Source organism: Camellia sinensis, chromosome 11, assembly GCF_055761805.1.
Source record: "Camellia sinensis isolate YWXY chromosome 11, ASM5576180v1, whole genome shotgun sequence".
NCBI lineage: Eukaryota > Viridiplantae > Streptophyta > Magnoliopsida > Ericales > Theaceae > Camellia > Camellia sinensis.
In genome coordinates, this window is record NC_138971.1 from 113,944,668 (window position 1) to 113,965,141 (window position 20,474).

The 20,474-nt window shown below is 40.7% G+C and overlaps 1 long non-coding RNA gene across 1 annotated transcript in view; it reads right to left on the bottom strand.

The window, feature by feature from the left end:
* Positions 1-10,058: 10,058 nt before the first annotated feature.
* LOC145802081 (uncharacterized) overlaps positions 10,059-20,474 on the bottom strand; it is a 40,304-nt gene continuing 29,888 nt past the window's right edge. The window contains exon 2 of the long non-coding RNA XR_014344351.1: positions 10,059-10,285. This is a non-coding gene — a long non-coding RNA (uncharacterized LOC145802081). The remainder of the gene's footprint in view (positions 10,286-20,474) is intronic.

Here is a 20,474-nt window from a genome sequence, read left to right on the forward strand (position 1 = left end):
GTTGGTTCAAAACTAATATCGAAATGGGCACCATAGATCAAATCATTGATCCGTATCTTACTGACAAAATAGCACCAGAATGCATGAAAGAATATGTCAAGAATGCAGAAAATTGCATGTGTGATGAGGGGATTGAGCATCCATCGATGGATGATGTGTTGGGTAACCTCCGGTATGCACTGCAACTGCAGGAGACTTGGCAGAATAGTAATGAACAGTTCGGTACAGTTAAGTCCCCTGAGGCCGTTGCTCGTTAGGATGGCATTGTGTTTGTTGAATCAGCCAGTGGACGAGATATTCATGAGATGAGTTTTACGAGCATAGGGGATTCAGATTGTTTTTCGGGTAATCTGGCATGGTAGCACAACTCTGTGGTCTTTACAATGAGCAAACATAAGGCCTTTCCAACTGAAACAGCATAATGCTGGCCCTGTTAGTGGATTGCTTTCCATGTATGATGTCTGAAGCTATCCACTTGCTATGTTAAAATAAACTTTGTAACATAATGAAATCCACATATTTTATAGACTTTTGTGTATTGTACAATATGGTGTTCCAACTCTTGAATCAGTTATACATTCTACCACCAACTCAACATCTTATTTCATTGACAGGAAAAAGAGATTTAGACCCACCAGATGATTTAGCTCTAGCCTCTAGGGAATTCATTTCGAGTCAAAATTCTCAGAAATACTGACTTCTTTTCCAATTCTCTCATTTTCTGAGCAAATAGGGTACATAAGAATCGACATTAATACGTGTATTTAGTAACTCAAAAATTGAAAAAAAAAATTGAATTAAATTAAATTTTAAAAAATGAAACATTAGATCCTCCAGAACATAATGGAGGGAGATTACCTGGTGGGAAGTGGCGTATTGGAACTGGTACTAGATCTAGTTGTTGAGAGTCCTTACATCCAGCGTATTTCTTGACTCGCAGACTAACCAAGAAATCAGATGTGCATGCCTTTGGTGTGGTTTTATTTGAAGTGTCATGTGCGAGGCCACTGGTGGATACAAGTGTTGAGGAGGACCAAATGGGTCTATGGGCTCACTCAGAAAATATGAGGAAGAAGAACTCCGAAAATATGAGGAAGAAGGAATATATTTCTGTTATATTCAAAACTTCTTATCTTACAAGACCAAATGACATTCCTTATATAGGAGATATTACAAACATCATTATAACCCATTATATGCCACTTACATGTTATATATTACCACTATCTACCACTATCATATTATATACATGCCACTATCTACCACCAACACCACTATCATATTCTATACATGCCACTATCTACCACCAACACCACTATCATATTCTATACATGCCACTATCCTTCACCAACACCACTATCATATTATATACATTAACACAAATTTCCAGCACTCCCCCTCAAGCTGGTTTGAAGATATCTTCCATAGCCAGCTTGCTAGTCAGCTTATCAAATTGCTTCTTGTGTAGTCCATTCGTTAGCACATCGGCTAATTGTTCACCTGTTAGAAGGTAGGTCATACAGATTATGCCAGCATTGATTTTCTCCTTGATGAAATGTTTATCCACTTCTATATGTTTTGTGCGATCATGTAGAACTGGATTATGAGCTATAGATATAGCTGCTTTGTTGTCACAATAGACCTTCATAGGTGTCGGGTAAGAAAGCTTTAATTCTTCAAGAATTCTTTTAATCCACATTACTTCACAGATTCCATGGGCAACAGCTCTGAACTCTGCTTCTGCACTACTTCTAGCTACCACATTCTGTTTTTTACTCCGCCATGTAACTAGGTTCCCACCTACAAAGGAGCAGTATCCGGATGTTGATCTCCTGTCTGTAACACTTCCTGCTCAGTCTGCATCTGTGTATACTTCAACTTGAAGATGTCCATGTTTCTTGAACAGTAAGCCTCTCCCTGGAATTCCTTTCAAATATCTTAAGATCTTATAAACGGCCTCAAAGTGCTCTGCCCCTGGTGAGTGCATGAACTGACTTACCATGCTGACTGCAAAGGCAATATCAAGCCGCGTATGAGACAAGTAAATCAATTTCCCTACAAGTCGCTGATATTGTTCCCTCTCTTTGACTTTTTCAGCCTTAGCAGCTTGTAACTTCAAGTTAGGCTCGATCGGAGTCTCCACCATCTTACAACCAAGCATACCTGTTTCTCCAAGGAGATCAAGAACATATTTTCTCTGATTAACGAATATACCTTCCTTGGATCTTGCAAATTCCATTCCGAGGAAATACTTGAGGGCTCCCAGATCCTTAATGTGAAATTCTTTTGCGAGTTTCTCTTTGAGGGCTGCTAACTCTGCTTCATCATTACCAGTTAAAATTATGTCATCAACATAAACAATCAAAATTGCAATTTTACTGTTTTTTGAATGTTTATAAAATATTGTATGATCTGCTTGACTCTGCGAGAAGCCACAACTGATAACTGCCTTCCCAAAGCGTTCAAACCACGCTCTTGGTGATTGTTTGAGTCCGTATAATGACTTGTTTAATCTGCATACTCTGTCGCTTCCAAGTCTCTGCTCAAATCCCGGCGGTAGGCTCATGAACACCTCCTCTTCAAGATCACCATTGAGAAATGCATTTTTAATGTCAAGTTGATGTAGAGGCCAATCTGAATTTACTGCAAGAGATAACAGTACTCTGATGGAATTTATTTTAGCAACAGGAGCAAACGTCTCCTGATAGTCGATCCCATAAGTTTGAGTGAAGCCTTTAGCCACCAGTCTCGCCTTGTATCTCTCAACGCTTCCATCTGCGTTACATTTTATCGTAAACACCCATTTACACCCAACTGTTTTCTTGTCTTTCGGTAGATCAACTATCTCCCAAGTACCACTTCTCCTTAAAGCATTCATCTCCTCCATGACTGCTAATTTCCAATTCGGATCATCCAATGCTTCCTGTATATTCCTTGGAACAAACAAGTGTGAAATCCTAGATGTGAAAGCTCTATGATTTTTAGACAGTCTTTGATAGGAGAGGTAATTTGCAATAGGATGTTTAATGCAATTTCGGACACCTTTCCTAATTGCTATAGGAACATCAAGGTCGGAAATAGAAGGAATAGGATTACCTATGTTAGAATTTCCCATCTTTACCTTCACCTACTCCACTACACACTCCACTTCACCTACCTCCACTTCACCACACACTCCACTTCACCTAACCCACTATCACCTCCACTACACCTACTACCACATTTTCTTCTATATATAGATTGTATAGGAATTGTAATTAATCAATCTTGTAATACATCAATATAAATCAATCAATAATACAATTCTCTATTTCTCTTTATACATTAAATTTCTACATGGTATCAGAGCTATAGGTTAAAGATCTTGGTGTTCTTCGCCTTCCGGCGGGCGGCAACCTTGCCTTGACCGCCTGCCGGACCTCAACCTATTCCGCTTATTTTCTACACAACACATACCTTCACTTTGAAACCAGAGAACATTTTGCTTTCAAGCCCTCACAGTGATGCAGTGCTAAAGATTGCTGATTTTGGTCTCTCAAGAATTTTACATCCTAATGATCACGCAGAGACAGTTTGCAGGTCTCCACTGTATATGGCCCCAGAAATTCTGCAATTTCAGCAATATGATGCCAAGGTTGACATGTGGAGTGCTGAATGTCCAGTCGTGTTCATGTCTTCCATTTTCCGAGCTCATCCCTTACGGTAATGCCAGGATGAGAGAGAAAGCTACAACACCCATCTCTTCTTTCTTTCAGATTCCTTTTCTCTCACAAGCATATGTCTCACAGACCCATCGTTCCTCACTCTTCTTCAATACCCTTCACTCTCCACACTCACTCCTCCATCACCATCATCAAAACCATCATTCACAATGGACAACTTTCTGAATATAATATAACCCACTATGTTTGTCCTCCACAATGGACAACCACCCACATGCCTTCTCTCTCTCATCTTTTCACTTTCCAACCCACTTTGCATCCACCGCCACTTTCCCCACTTTCCCCACTTTCTTTATTTTATATATATATATATATATATATATATCTCTTTTTTTTATTATAAAAAATAAAATAAAATAAAATAAAAAAAAAACATCATCTCTCCTCCGTTTGATTTCAAACTCCATTATTTTTATTTATTTTCTCCAAACCACTTTCCTTATTTCCCCATCTTTCATTTTTGATTTCAAATATATTTTTATTATTTCTTTCTTTATTTTTCTTTCACCTTATTTTTAATCTTTTTCCAATTCCATTCATACCATCTAGCTTTGCACACCAAACCATATTTTATTCATCTCAGGGATCAACCCCGATCACAATTTTACAAAAAAAAAAAAAAAAAAAAAAAAAAAAAAAAAAAACAAACAAACAAACAACCACATTCACAGGTGGGATTTTTTCTTCTCTACTCTGCCGCCGGTCTTTTCTTCTTGCCTCCGTCCTGGGCGGCCCTTGCCGGTGTTGCCTCCGTGTTTCCCACTCCACTGGGCATGATCACTACTCCCTGCTCCTCCACTGCAGCATATGGCGGCCCTCCAAATCGGAACATAACGGTGGCCTTCCGCTTCAGCTCCTTATTTTCCGCCTTTAGCACACTAATCTCTGCTCGCGCATCCTTATACATGCGTTGGAGCAGAGCCAGCTGGGAGTTTAACTGTTGCACCTCATTTGTCCTACTCTGCAGCCGGTTCGACAAATTTGTGACCGCCGTCATGCTTTCCACACATGCCTTCAGAGTATACTGATTGGCCTCCACATCTGACAGCACCGCCATTTTTTGCTCCACCGACCGCATCGGAAAATTCAACGGAGCAAACTCCGGGGCACTTGGTTGAGGTTCCAGTGCCACCGCACCAGTTCTCTCTCCTGTTGACTCGTTGAGGTCGGGAAAGAGGGTGAGCAGCCCGCGGGAAGACGAAGCCATTTTTCTGGGCTACAAAGTGTTCCACAGTTTCTCTCTCCGAAGAGGCAGAGTTTTTCAGAGCAAGTTGGTTTCAGAGGTTTCAGAATGGTATGCCTCAGCCTCAGCCTTCGTCTTGGTTTAAATAGCCAAGGCCGATCCGCGCATCGCGCGCCACTTGCCACCAGCCGACAAACGGGCACGCAAGCCAAGGCGCCCACGTGCCTCGCCATCATGTCCGGCACACCTTTTGATGAATTGGGCACGCCTTTTGATGGCACGCCTTTTTATGGATTGGGCACGCTTTTTGATGGCACGCCTTTTGAAAAATTGAGCACACCTTTTGAGGATGCGATTTTTTATGGGTCCGACAAGACTCTGTAAACTGTCCCGACATTGATTCCGGTTAGCTCCTTTATGGGTCCGACAAGACTCTGTAAACTGTCCCGACATTGATTCCGGTTAGCTCCTTTATGGGTCCGACAAGACTCTGTAAACTGTCTTCTACAACGGTCCGACATGACCCCATAAACTGTCTTCTACAAACGGTCCGACATGACCCCATAAACTGTCTTCTACAACGGTCCGACATGACCCCATAAACTGTCTTCTACATCGGTCCGCCATGACCCCATCAACTGTCTTCTACATCGGTCTGACACCACCATACAGTGTCCTCTACAACGTTATGACACCCCATACAGTGTCTTCACCAACGGTCTGACACGACCATACAGTGTCTCCTATCCTTTTTTATTTTTATGTATTTTCTTGTTTTGTTACTCTCTCCAAACTCAAGTTGGTTAGTTTCTCTCCTCCTTGAGTTTGCGGGGGGCTGTTAGAATTTCCCATCTTTACCTTCACCTACTCCACTACACACTCCACTTCACCTACCTCCACTTCACCACACACTCCACTTCACCTAACCCACTATCACCTCCACTACACCTACTACCACATTTTCTTCTATATATAGATTGTATAGGAATTGTAATTAATCAATCTTGTAATACATCAATATAAATCAATCAATAATACAATTCTCTATTTCTCTTTATACATTAAATTTCTACAACCTAAAATTTCGATGCCAGAACTCGGGTGGACATTCGGGTCATTAGGATGGACATTCGGGTCATTATTCCTCAGATGAAATCGCTTCCTAGTATAAACCTGAAGCTCAGGATTTAGATCATTTTGTAGTACTTCTCCCCCTAAACAAGAATCTTCTTGACTAGGCACCATAGAACTTGGTTCTCCTAAGTGATCATTATCAGACAGATGTGGTTTTTGTGTAGGATAAATGACATTGGGGAGCGGGATAGAAATATCCCAAAAACGGTCTTCTACTCCACTTGTTGAAATTTCTGTAATATTGATTGATGTTTATTGATTGATATATATTGGATTACAAATTACAACTTCTATAAATAGAAAAGAAAGTGGTAGTAGGTGTAGTGTAGTGGAGGTGGTAGGTGAAGTTGGTGCTAGTGGAGATGGTAGGTGTGGAGAGAAATTCTAACAGCCCCCCGCAAACTCAAGGAGGATAGGAACTAACCAACTTGAGTTTGGAGAGAGTGTACAAAACAAGAAAATACAGAAAAATAAAAAAGGATAGGAGACACTGTATGGTCGTGTCAGACCGTTGATGAAGACACTGAATGGTGGTGTCATAACGTTGTAGAGGACACTGAATGGCGGTGTCAGACCGCTGTAGAAGACAGTTTATGGGGTCATGTCGGACCGTTGTAGAAGACAGTTTATGGGGTCATGTCGGACCGTTGTAGAAAAACAGTTTATGGGGTCATGTCGGACCGTTGTAGAAGACAGTTTATGGGGTCATGTCGGACTGTTGTAGAAGACAATGTTGTGACAGTTTACGGAGTCTTGCTGGACCCTTGTAGAAACTAACCGGAATCTATGTCGGGACAGTTTATAGAGTCTTGTCGGACCCATAAAGGAGCTAACCGGAATCAATGTCGGGACAGTTTACAGAGTCTTGGCGGACCCTTAAAAAAGCTAACCGGTATCAAATGTCGGGACAGTTTATAGAGTCTTGTCGGACCCTTAAAAAATCGCATCCTCAAAAGGTGCGCTCAATTTTTCAAAAGGCGTGCCATCAAAAGGCGTGCCCTAATTCATCAAAAGGTGTACCGGACATGATGGCGAGGCACGTGGGCGCCTTGGCTTGCGTGCCCGTTTGTCGGCTGGTGGCAAGAGGCGCGCGATGCGCGTGGCTGCCTCGGCTATAAGACAGAGGCTGAGGCTGAGGCTGAGGCAAAAAACCTGCGAGAGAAATTCTGAGAGAGATTTTGGAGAGAGATTCTGTAACACTCTGTTTTCTGAGAGAGAGTTTTGAGAGAGATACTGTGTAACACTCTGGTGCCTAGAAAATGGCTTCATCGTCTTCCCGCGGGCTGCTCACCCTCTTTCCCGACCTCAACGAGTCAACGAGAGAGAGAACTGGTGCGGTGGCACTGGAAACTCAACCAAGCGCCCCGGAGTTTGCTCCGTTGAACTTTCCGATGCGGGCTGTGGAGCAAAGAATGGCAGGGCAGTCAGATGTTGAAGCCAATCAATATACACTGAAGTCATGTGTGGAAACCATGACTGCGGTTACAAATTTGTCGAACCGGCTGCAGAGTAGAACAAATGAGGTGCAGCATTTGAACGGCCAACTGGCTCTGCTCCAACGCATGTATAAGGATGCGCGAGCAGAGATAAGTGTGTTGAAAGCAGAAAATAAGGAGCTGAAGCGGAAGGCCACCGTGATGTTCCGATTTGGAGGTCCGCCATATGCTGCAGTGGAGGAGCACGGAGTAAATGTGCTCGGTGGCGGGGGAAACACGGAGGCAACACCGTCAAGGGCCGCCCAGGACGGAAGCAAAAAAAAAGAGACCAGCGGCAGAGTAGGTCGGTGGGTGACCGTCTGCAGAAAAAGAAAACAAATCTGTTGTTTGTGAGTGTTGGATGTTTTCTTTTTTTTTTTTTTTTTTTTTTTTTTGTGTAAAATGATGATCGGGGTGAACTCCCATGAATAAAAGAAGGTTGGTGTCCATGTCTTCCGTTTTTTTTTTTTTTTTTTTTTTTTTTTTTTTTTTTTTTTTTAATCAAAAAAAAAATATATATATATATATATATATATGTTATAGACTCTAGTGGAAGGAATGATGAGTGTGGCGACAGCACATCGTGGGAAGTCTGTTAAAATAAAAAATGAGAATCATGATGTCTGTGCAGAGAGAGGGTCGGGTGTAAAAGAAGGGAATAATAATAATAATAATAATAATAATAATAATAGATGAATGGGAAAGCCTGGTGGGACTTCAGAGCTGTGATTGCCGAAGAGGTCGTCTCGATGCCCTCAGTCGAATCGCTAACAACGAGAGGAATCTCTGGCACCGACTCGATTCGGGGGCCGCGAGCCAGGACGAGGGAGGGAACGGCGGAGGCCATGGCAGACGAAGCCATAGAACAATTGTCCTCCGTTATTCTGTTGATGTTGCCAGATCTCAACGTCGAGTGTGATCTTGCCACTCCTTCGAATAAGGTTTCAATAAGGACGGCAGTCGATCTGACCTTGCCGGTGAGGGAGATCAGAGAGCGATCGAGATCGCAGAAATCGCGGCGACTGGCAGAGACCATCGGTGCTTCGATCATCCGCAACTGGCGGAGATTGAGGCGGCGTTAGAGAAGAGAGATGACGGCGTAGATCTAGATTAGATTTGCGGCGGAACTCAGACGGTGAGGGCGGCGCCACCGCGAGTGATTTTTGGCTCTGTCGCCTTGCAAGATCGACGACGACGACGAAGGGAGGGAGAGAGACCGACGGGCGCGACGGAGGAGACAGAGTAGTTAGATGAGAGAGATGGGCAGTTCGGATAAGGGAACAGGTGTGGTTGATTGCAGCGTTGGAACAATTGTATGGGTTCGGCGACGGAATGGCTCTGTTGCAGTAAGCCACTATTACCATTCAGTGACCGTTGGGAGTCGATTTTCGGAGATGGGGCTTGTGTCTAGTGTTTGTGTTTGTGCTTGGACAGCAGCTGGGGAGGAAGCACATGCAGAGTGATCAAGGTATGTGTAGAGGTCTGGCAGGCGGCCAAGGCGAGGCTGCCGCCCGCCGGTGAAGCAGAATTACTAGCTTCTCAACCTTGCTCTGATACCATGTTGAAATTTCTGTAATATTGATTGATGTTTATTGATTGATATATATTGGATTACAAATTACAACTTCTATAAATAGAAAAGAAAGTGGTAGTAGGTGTAGTGTAGTGGAGGTGGTAGGTGAAGTTGGTGCTAGTGGAGATGGTAGGTGTGGAGAGAAATTCTAACACCACTTGTCTCCCCCTGAAGAGAAGTGTTGGGGAAATAGGATTTTGTTTCCACAAATGACACATCCATACTCACATGAAATTTCTTGGTTTGAGGATCGAAACACTTATACCCCTTTTTGTTTGAGGAATAACCCAAAAAAACACATTTTATAGCACGGGGGTCAAGTTTTGAACGAAATTGACTGGGAACATGAACATAGGCAGTACATCCAAAAACTTTGGCGGGTAAATCAGAAAACAACCTCGTGTCAGGAAAAAAAGTTTTGAGACAATCAAAAGGTGTTTTGTATGTTAACACCTTTGTAGGCATCCTGTTTATCAAATAAGAGGCTGTTAAAATTGCTTCACCCCATAAATATTTAGGAACATGCATGTAAAACATTATAGCACGTGCTACTTCAAGTAGATGTTTATTTTTTCGTTCTGCAATGCCATTTTGTTGAGGGGTATCCCGACATGTAGATTGATGAAAAATTCCCTTTTTTTCCAAAAAACTCACCTAACTGCTCATTGAAATATTCTGTTCCATTATCAGAATGTAAAATACCAATTTTGGTTTGAAATTGGTTTTCAATCATATTGTAAAAATTTGTGAATAAATTTTTCACGTCAGATTTTTTATTCATCAAATAAATCCAACATAAGCGGGTATGGTCATCAATAAATGTAACAAATCATTTTTTACCAGAAAGAGTAGTGATTTTAGAAGGGCCCCAAACATCACTATGAATCAAATAAAAAGGTTTGGAAGCCTGGTAAGGTTTTGGCAAATAAGTAGAGCGATGAAATTTTGCAAAAATGCAACTTTCACAATGAAAAGAAGAACAATCAATCCCTTTAAATAATTCTGGAAATAAATGTTTCAGATAAAGAAAACTAGGATGTCCTAGCCTATAGTGCCATAGCATTATTTTTTCTTGAACAGAGATTGAACTAGTACTATTAAAGCTCTGAGCTTTTTTATTACTAACAGGTACTTCATCAAAGTAGTAAAGACCTTCAAGCATCCTAGCACGCCCAATCATCATCCCTGAGTTCTGGTCCTGAAATTCACAATGGGATTCAAAAAATGTAACACGACAATTAGAATCCTTAGATAGTTTATTGACAGACAAAAGGTTACAGGCTAAGTTGGGGACGTGAAGAACAGCATTGAGATTAATTTTCTCAGTTAGTTTAATAAATCCTTTTCCTGCAATAGGTGAAAAACTACCATCGGCTATTCTGATTTTGTCATGACCAGAACAAGGGAAATAGGTACTAAATAAATGGGAAAAACTAGTCATGTGATCGGAGGCACCGGAATCTATGATCCATGGAGAGAAGTTTAGGCAAGAGAAGGCTTTAGGATTTCTACCTGTTTGTGCCAACAAAACACTAGGAGTACCGGATGAGGAGTTGGATTTTATCAGCTTTAAGAGTTGATCAATCTGCTCTTTGTTGAAGGGACCTGAATCGGCTTCATTAGCGGTAGGAAAGCCACGATTTTTCTCTCCTTGTTTGCTGCTTTTCCAGTTGACAGGTTTGCCATGGATCTTCCAACACGTTTCGCGTGTATGGCGAGGCTTGTTGCAAAAATCACACCAGACCCGTGGCTTATCATCAAACCTGCGCTGGTAATTTGCAGCCTTGTTGGCCGCAGCATCGCTAATTAAAGCAGAAATTTCAATTGATTCACCAGTACCTTTTTTCTTAAGCATGACGCTCCTTCGGCTCTCTTCCCTTCTAACTTCGGCAAATACTTCGCCAATGGATGGGAGAGGAGGTCTGCCAATAATTCTTCCTCGCACTTCATCGAACTCAATGTTGAGGCCGGCAAGAAACTTGTAAATACGGCTGTCTTCCACAGTTTTCTTGTGGTGGTTGCAGTCGTCAACCGATTTCCATTCGTATGTGTTGAAGATGTCAAGATCCTGCCACAACCTTTTCAACGAATTGAAATATTTGGTGACGGAATCATCTCCTTGACGAATCTCTCCCAACTTCAAAGTTAATTTGAAAACTTGAGATTGATTTCCTAGGTCAGAATACATCTGACTAACATTATCCCACAATTCTTGTGTAGTAGTATAGCACATGTAATTAGAGCTTATATCCTCCTCCATGGAATTGACCAACCATGTCATAACCATGGAGTTTTCAGCGTCCCAACTGTCGAACAGCGGATCATTAACAGCAGGAGCCTTCTTGTCACTAGTGATGTAACCGATCTTTCCTTGCCCACGGATATACATCCGAACAGATTGTGACCAGCGGAGAAAATTATCACCATTTAGGCGGATGGTGGTGATTTGGACAGAGTGAGAGTTGGACGTTTTCACCGGAATGGCAGCGGCAGGGGTTGAAGTGGTTTCGGACGTGACTTCCGACATGGCTATGACGGTTTTAGGGCTGCTGTGTTTTTTGTTGCTCTGATACCAACTCAGAAAATATGAGGAAGAAGAACTCCGAAAATATGAGGAAGAAGGAATATATTTCTGTTATATTCAAAACTTCTTATCTTACAAGACCAAATGACACTCCTTATATAGGAGATATTACAAACATCATTATAACCCATTATATGCCACTTACATATTATATATTACCACTATCTACCACTATCATATTATATACATGCCACTATCTACCACCAACACCACTATCATATTCTATACATGCCACTATCTACCACCAACACCACTATCATATTCTATACATGCCACTATCCTTCACCAACACCACTATCATATTATATACATTAACACAAATTTCCAGCAGGCTCAAAAATACATCAAAAAGTGAACCCTTTGTCGCGTCACCCGGGGGGTACCAGAGCGCGCTAAATAGTTCGAACACTTAATTTCTTTGATCTAGTTTCACAAGTGCAATGTGAAACATAGATGAGAACCCAATCCGGCAATTTTTATAAAAAATCCATTTTATCGCAAAACCTTTGCCAAAAATGGACTACATCACCGGATCTTAGAGTTGTCACCTAATATTTTGAGAAAATTAAGAACCCCATGACTCATGCCAAGGCTACCGTTCGTCGTAACCGAAGCTGTCTTGGTTCGGAACTTTAGTTATGAGAGGGGAAGATCATTAATTGAGCACTCCTGCTCACCCGATCAAAAGATCGGCCTCTACTAGACTATGGTACGAGTTTTATTGACTTTATATGTTCATATTTCGATTATTAATAATGCTAAAATTTACAATGTAAAGCAATACAGGTACAGACTAAGGCATTTATTTTGGAACATTTGATTTCATGTTTTTCAAAGAGTTTTGAATAATGTGTAACTCAACCAAAATTGAGTTTACAAACATAAAAAATATTATTCCAAATTAAGCGACACAACTTCCATCCACCGACATTCATAGAGTTATATCAAATAAGCAAATAGTCTCATGGTAGAATATTAAACATAATAAAAAACAAAATATGTACAGGCAGGATACTAAGGCTATAAATATGCAAGATACTATACAAAATACAGATGCAACAATAAAAAAAAGGGCAAATTATAGCGGTAGTCCTTGTAGTTTACCCGTTTTATCATTTTGGTCCCTGTTGATTCAATTTGATCAATTTTTCCCCTGAATTTTACGGATTGTGTCATATTAGTCCAATAAATAACGGCAGTTAACTTTGATGGACGGAAAATCAAATGGTGTGTCAATTTGGTCCTGTAGTTTACAGGATGTGTCAATTTTTTGACTTTCCTATAAACTACAGGGACCAAATTGACACATCCTGTAAATTACAGGGACCAAATTGGCACATCATTTGATTTTCCGTCTATCAAACTTAATCGCTATTATTTATTAGACTAATATGACACAATCCGTAAAATTCAGGGGCAAAATTGATCAAATTGAAACAACAGGGACCAAAATGATAAAATGAGTAAATTACAGGGACCATTTGCATAATTTGCCCTTAAAAAAAATATTCAAAATTTCATAATTCTAACTTCACGGTTGCGTCCGGACCAGTCCGTTTAGCTAGGACCAACCTTCGTCGCACTTCCGGAGGCCTCACTGAAAAATTCTCCCGAAATCTGGGCTACAACTACAACACATTTGTTTGAAAATTCTGGGCTAAATTGCAATTTTCAGAACTCAGTGAATACTTTGTTGACACCATGGAATATTCCGTCCACTACAATTGACGCCGTCTGCCTAAGTCAGCAATGACACCATCACTGCATCACACTAACGTCATCCTCCACCAAAATAAAAAAACCAAGAGATGTTGCTGAGAGGGTTTGAACCCAGGATCTGAGCCCCAACACACAACATCTTAACCACTGAGCCAAGCCTTGCCTTATGTTATTTTCCCTCAGATAATATTTAAACACTAAAACCAGAGAGCGAATTACCCAAGGCTGGAAATCGGGGCAGACGCCTGGGTGGTTGTCCAGCGGACGACTGCTAGTCACTCTTTGCCCAGGTTTGCCCAATTTCGGTCAATTTTGCTGAGATCGATAGATATGAATGAGAATTGTTTTCAAAAATTCACCTTTAAAAGAAAGGATTTTGATCAACAAACTCTTTTCCTAACACCCTAAGGGTTATGGAGTACACTTAGAAATCTCAGCAATATAATCAAGTTTAAGCTTCATTGCAGCTTTTCGGTTTAGGTGAAATATAGAAAGATAGGTTGAAAAACACTCTCTTTTTTAAAACACTCTCATCAGAACTGGCCAGAAAAAGAGAAGAAATTTTTAGTGTTGAGCCTCCTCTCTGTCCCCCTTGAAAAGCAATTTTTCTCCTCTCTCAAACTTTTTTCCTTTTCCCTTTTTTGAAAGCAATCTTCCTCCTCTCTCTGACTTTTTCCTCTCAATTCCCTTCCCCCTTTTATAAAACCCATGCTTTTCCTCGCTCACCACACCCAATAATTCCTCACAAACCACATGACAACCCACGAGGTTTCTCACAAGCCATGTGGTCATCCCACGACGGAATGAGGCTTATTTTCCGAACATGCTCTGTTTTTCAAATTTTGTCCACAATTTTTTTTTTAACAGGTCTAAAATAATTTGGCCAAAACGAGTGTAAGGTTGGGATTACAGCTTAAACTTGATTTTTCTGCTGAGAAATTCATAAAATAGCATTTTTCAATTTTTATCATTGGGTATTTGGCAGAAAGCGATCAAGTCTTAAAACTGGTCAAAATGGGGTGTACACACCCTTGACCAGATCATTGATCCTTCTATAAGAGTACAAATATCACCAAATTGTCTAAAGGTGTTTGCAGAAGTTGCTAACAAATGTTTACATAATTATCCAAGAGGAAGGCCTACAATGAGTGAAGTTGTGGGGAGCTTCAAGCATGGATTGGCATCACAGGACAATATTCGTATATCTTGACAAAAGGGAATAATAAGCTATCTGTTTTTGAGTACTACACATGTAGTGGCTAAAGGTATTGATCTTGGGCGGAGGAAGTGGAAGAACAACAGTCCTAAGAATGGTGTGTCATGGCAATTGCGGAAGGATCCAATTGCAGATGATGTCATCCAATTATACCGTCATTTCTCTCTTCCAGAGATTCAAGCAGCCACAAATAATTTTCATGATCCTCTGGCAATCAAGTTTGGTGGCGACATCAAAGTGTATAGAGGCCATATCAGCCACGGGAATCTTGATGTGGCAATTAAAAGGTGGAAAAAGGAACATCAAGACAAAGGCACTTGGACCAATTTAGGGCTGAGATTGTTGGCACATAAATTTCAACTAAATTTATGACGTGTATAGAGCCTATGATAGGAAGGTTGTAGGTAATCACTCCCTAAAAAAAAATCAATATGATCCGTTGAAGTACATAAATAAAACGACGTTGTATCTCAACAACGTTATTCAAGATACTCAAATGACACGTGGAGCCTACGAAAGATAACACCTATAGAGCCTACAGCAAGGACACCACACAGGATGAAACCCCAAAGATCAATCCGCTTAATCAGATATACGATTAATCCGATAGCGCTATTATTCAAAATTTAAATGGCGCTATCTTTCAATTTGAAATTCAAATTGAAGATGAAGCATTCCTATCACCTGATGGCCTCCATAAATATGAGGACCATCACACAAGACGAGAGATCGGAAGAAAAATCAGAAGTGAAGATCAGAGAGAGAGAGAGAAAGAAATTGAGAGCTAAAGAAATCGTTACAAGAAAGAAGAAGAGAAGCCTAAAAAACTCAAGCGCCTACGCTAATGGCGATGAATAGGTAAAGGGTTCCAAACCCAAGAATTGTATTTTGTATTCGAGGGTTCAAAACCCATAACAAATTCAATAAAATATTTATTCTTCTTAAATTGTCTTTTGTTGTTTATTTTGTTTTTCATTAATCGGAGGTTTCATTTGTCTAAAATGTGTAATTAACGATCTGAAATACAGATCGGAAATAAGAACATGCTATTCAAACAATCAACACTGTTTAGTCCAAAAACTAAACAGTAGACATTTGTAACATAAAATTTTGAAATGTGTTGAAATACTTCATGTTTCAAAATTTGTGTCTACAAATTCTGGCACGCCCAGTGGGACTTATTTCTCCTCCCATCTTTCGAAGAACAAAAAAAAATATATATGTATATAGTTGAAACTTACTGACGTATTCTTTTGTTAGAGGAATTCTGAAGCAACTGTCAAGAGACAAACCTACACTCCAGTGGTTCCGAAATCACCAAGGGTGGAGATGGCACCCATCACCCAAGGGGCTCCGGAGCGAATGCTCTTGGCTATCCCAAAGGTAGAACCGGCGAAATCCTGGAAAGATGCACTTCTTTCCCCTATCACCCAAGGGGCTCCGGAGCGAAAGCTCTTGGCTGTCCCGAAAGTAACTGGTGTGACGAAGAAAGTCACACTTCTCCAGAAAGCTGAAAGTTTGAGAAAGATTACTAAAGATTATGTGAAAGCGTCGAAGCAGTACGCAGCTGTAAGGGCCACAGCCCGAACGAAGAGCTTTCTAATTCAGGCAAAGGAGGCTAATCAGTTTGCAACTACAACTTTTGTTGTAGCTTCAACGGGGGCAACAAAAAATGTTGTGGCCCAACTACTCAAAAGGGTAGAAGACTCCATTAAAATGGTGGAGTTTGCCCAGAAGAAAGCCTCTGCTGAAAACATAGCCATCATTAAGGCCATTGGGAAGAGGGTAATGACCCAAACTCCTATTGATGAAAAAAAGGCCCCTGTTGTTGAAAAAACAGTTGCGGCTTACAAACCGATAGTTCTGTTCAGAGCACAAAATCGGTCAAACCAAATCTCAGTCAACTCTCAAGAGCCAAAGGAACACTCGTTGGCTCGACAGGGTTCGAATAAGGAACACCTGTTGGCCCGACAGAATAAAGAACACCCGTTGGCCCGACAAGGTTCGAATAAGGAACACCTGTTGGCCCAACGGGATTTGAATCAACATCAATTGGTCCGCTCAAAAAATGTAGGGAGTGTTTTGAAAATTCATGAGGAGTTTGCAAAAAAAGCAAACGGTTCCTTCTATGCCCCCCTAGGGGCTCAACTTGATATGTCATCCGGTCCAGTTTCGAAAAGACAAAGGCGAAGAAGAAATAAGGCCTTAAAGAAACTGGAACTAAGAACAGTGGCAACAAATGTTATAGGAGCTATTGAAAGGGCTCTCTCGAAAGATGAGCCCCAAAAACAAATCGAAAGTCCTGTCTTTATTGGAAAATCCAAGGTGGAGGAGGGTAAGCAACCCTTGGGAAATATTTCTACTTTGGTTGAACTATCTATGGAGGGAATAAGAAAAGGGCCTGTAACAAGGTCCATAACCCATCAGGCTCAAAACAAAACATCGCAGTCAGATTCTTCAAATATGAGTAATGTTGTGGGGGTTGATAATCCTTTATACGAACAAGATGATTCTATCTCGTTTGTTTCAACGAATATTGGAAATAATGAATTGAAAGATATCAACAAAGTTGCAGTTATGATGACTGAGGTTGAGAAAGAAGGTGAAAATTCGCAAGTCCAACAAGACCAAGGTCTCAAGGAAAAAGTGGTGGCCCTACAAGAACAACTCGAGAGAAGAGAACGGGAAATGGCTGCTATGTTGGAGCAAATGCAACAGTTGCAAGCCCAAATGACAGGACCAGGAAGTACACCCAAACAAATGACACAACCTGTTGTGGGGACATCTGTAGGCATACAAAGTACACTAGCCCCAGGGGGCAATGGTCCTTGTTACTCTGATCTAACTAGTGGTGGTATGAATCCAATGCTCATGGCCATGATTGATGATATGGTGAGGAGACAAGTAAAGAAAGTCAAAGAAAAAGGTGATGAGAACTTTCAAATAATTACAAAATCTTACCCAGCATGGGTAGATGCTGTTCCATTCCCTTCTGGTTTTTCCCAACCAGATTTCAAAATGTTTGATGGAACAGGAGATCCAAGACAACATGTGGCTCATTTTCTTTCAAGGTGCGGGCCAATAGCCCATAATGAGGCCCTATGTCTGCAGCTATTCGTTCAGTCACTTGAAAGTTCTGCATTTACTTGGTATGCTAACCTTCCTGAGGGATCAATCCTAAATTGGGATTCCATGGTGAAGGAGTTCCTTAAACAGTTCTGCAACACACAAAGGCGAGTTGGAATACCAGAACTGATTGAGACCAAGCAACGTGACAATGAGTCTGTTACAGATTTCATTGCAAGATGGCGAGCTTTGACATTTGCTTGTCTTCAAAAGTTTACGCAATTAGAGTTAATTCGGATGTGCCTTAACAACTTCCGACATGAGCTCTCTACGGCTCTTATGGCTCAAACTTTTGAAGGATTCAATGATCTATGCACTAAAGCTCATGATATGGAGCTGCATCTAGCTAAACGAAGGAGGCCTAAGGCCGTTGAAAGGGTTGAGTCCTCAACTGCAGCTACAATCGAAACCAGAAAGAAGGGTCCCGTTGTAGTAGGGGCTAAAAAGCCCAAAGAATTTAAAAAGGTGACTATGAAAGAGAGGTTGGAGAAGAAATATTCTTTCAAGGATGATCTGGTCGAAGACCTATTTGAAGATCTGTTGGAGCAAAAGTTGATTGCTCTCCCTGAGGTGAAAAGACCACATGAGGTAGGAAAGACCAACAATCCAAAGTATTGCCCCTACCATCCAGTGTTTTAAAAAGCCCTAGGCGCATCGAGGCGCCAAGGTCACCTGGAGCCTAAGCCCCGAGGCACGAGGCGAGGCGCGCATCTCACCAAAGCGAGGCGCATGTTATAAAAGTTAAGCAAAATATTAATAAAGCACAATTTTCTATATAAACAAATATTTAATATGTATATTATTAATTTTTTTAATAAGAAAAAAAAAACAATTAATTTTTTAATATATATATATATTATTTTATTTATTTATTATATTTTTTAAATAATGTGTTTTAATTAATTTTTTTATTTTATTTTATATACATGTGTTTATTTTTAAATAATTAATGTATTTTATTTTACATATTATCTGTAAGTATATTATATATTATATAATAGGTATTGTATAATATTATATATATAAATCAATTATATTTTATATATTATAAGTATATTGTATATTATATATTATATAATAGATATTATATAATATTATATATATATATATGAATAGAAGATAAAGGGAGAGACAGAAGAAAGAGAGAGATAGATCGTCAGCGCGAGAGAGAACACGAGAGAGAGATCGCGATCGCGAACGAGACAGGAGAGAGAGAGAGAGATCGCGATCGCGAGAGGGAAGGCGACAGAGAGAGAGCGAGACAGAAGCGAGAAGAAAACAACGAAAGGAAGAAGAGGAGAAGAATCGAACCAGAGGAGAAGAGAAGAATCGAACCAAAAAAAAAAAAAAAGGTTATAACAGAACCAAAAGAGAGAAGAGAAAAAGAAGAGAAGAGAAGAATAGTCAAAGCAGAAGAGAAGAGAACCAGAGAAGAGAGAAGAGGAGAAGAGAGAGAGGAGAAGAGAACCTGTGTTTTTGCTTTGTTGACCCACGTTTGTATCATTTTATGATGTAAATGAGATGTTATCCCATGTGGGTATCCACACAGTAAACAAATGGGGGCTGCTGGAGTGAAAAACATTTGAAGCGCATGAAGCGCACGCCTCAGGCTTTATAATAAAGCGCGTGCTTCGTTGCCCAAGCTGCGCCTCGCCCATGTCGCCTCGCCTCGCCATGCTTGAGGCGCAAGGCTGCGCTTCATCTCGCCTTGGGCTTAGGCGCGCGCCTAAGCGCGCTTTTTAAAACACTGCTACCATCGTTTGATTAGCCATCCGATAAAAGAGTGCTTTGTTCTGAAAGATAAAATTCAGGAACTTTTGGACTCTAAGATTATCGAGCTCCCTCCTCAAGAGAAAGCATCTGCTAACCCAATCACTATCGACAATGATAATGAAGGTGAATGGGTTGTTTATCAGTCAAAAAGTATGAAGAAAAGACAAAATGTCACAGTGAAAGCTAGAAGTGTGGTTGATTCAACAACACAAGGGCCAAAAGTTTCCAAAAAGCAAAAACCAAAAGTTTCCAAAAAACTGAAGAAAGCCAAAGTAAGTAAGAAAGAAAAAAGGAAAGAAGAACCCAAAGAAGGAAAAGGGGGAGAAATTGGTCCCTGATGAGTAGTTAGAGCAATGTCCCCTTGTCCCAGTCACATTGGAGGAATTTCTACCTTCAAAATTTCAATCTGTGGAGTCGCAGACATACTTTGATAAAAGGAGGGAGGAAAAGCTTACTTTGGCCCCTTGCCTAACCATCATTGTTTTGAGTGATGACGAGGAAGATGAGGGTGAAGTTGGTTCAAAAGTTAGGGAAGGAGATTGCATTACATCTCCTATCTGCATACCTGACTCACCAGAATATACACCAACTTCTCCTGAATACACACCAGCCTCACTAGAATATATACCAACTTCTCCTGAATACACACCAGCCTCACCAGAGTATACACCAGCTTCTCCGAAGTACACACCAGAATCCTTTTCTCCAGAATATTTGCCAGTACCACCAATGTACTATCAAAGCACTCCAGAATATGTAAGGGGAGCAGAACAAGGAGACACCAGGTGTAGGTCCGACTCTGAGCTTGTGAAAAAGGCGAAAAAACAACTACACTTCAAGGATGATGAGGTGAATGGCAGGTGTATGTTGGATGATGAAGTATAGAAGCATTCAAGTAAACAAGCAAAGTCATCTCAAGTTGAGGATCCTAATGAAGATTGGGAACTTGACTTTTCTCCTCATGGTTCA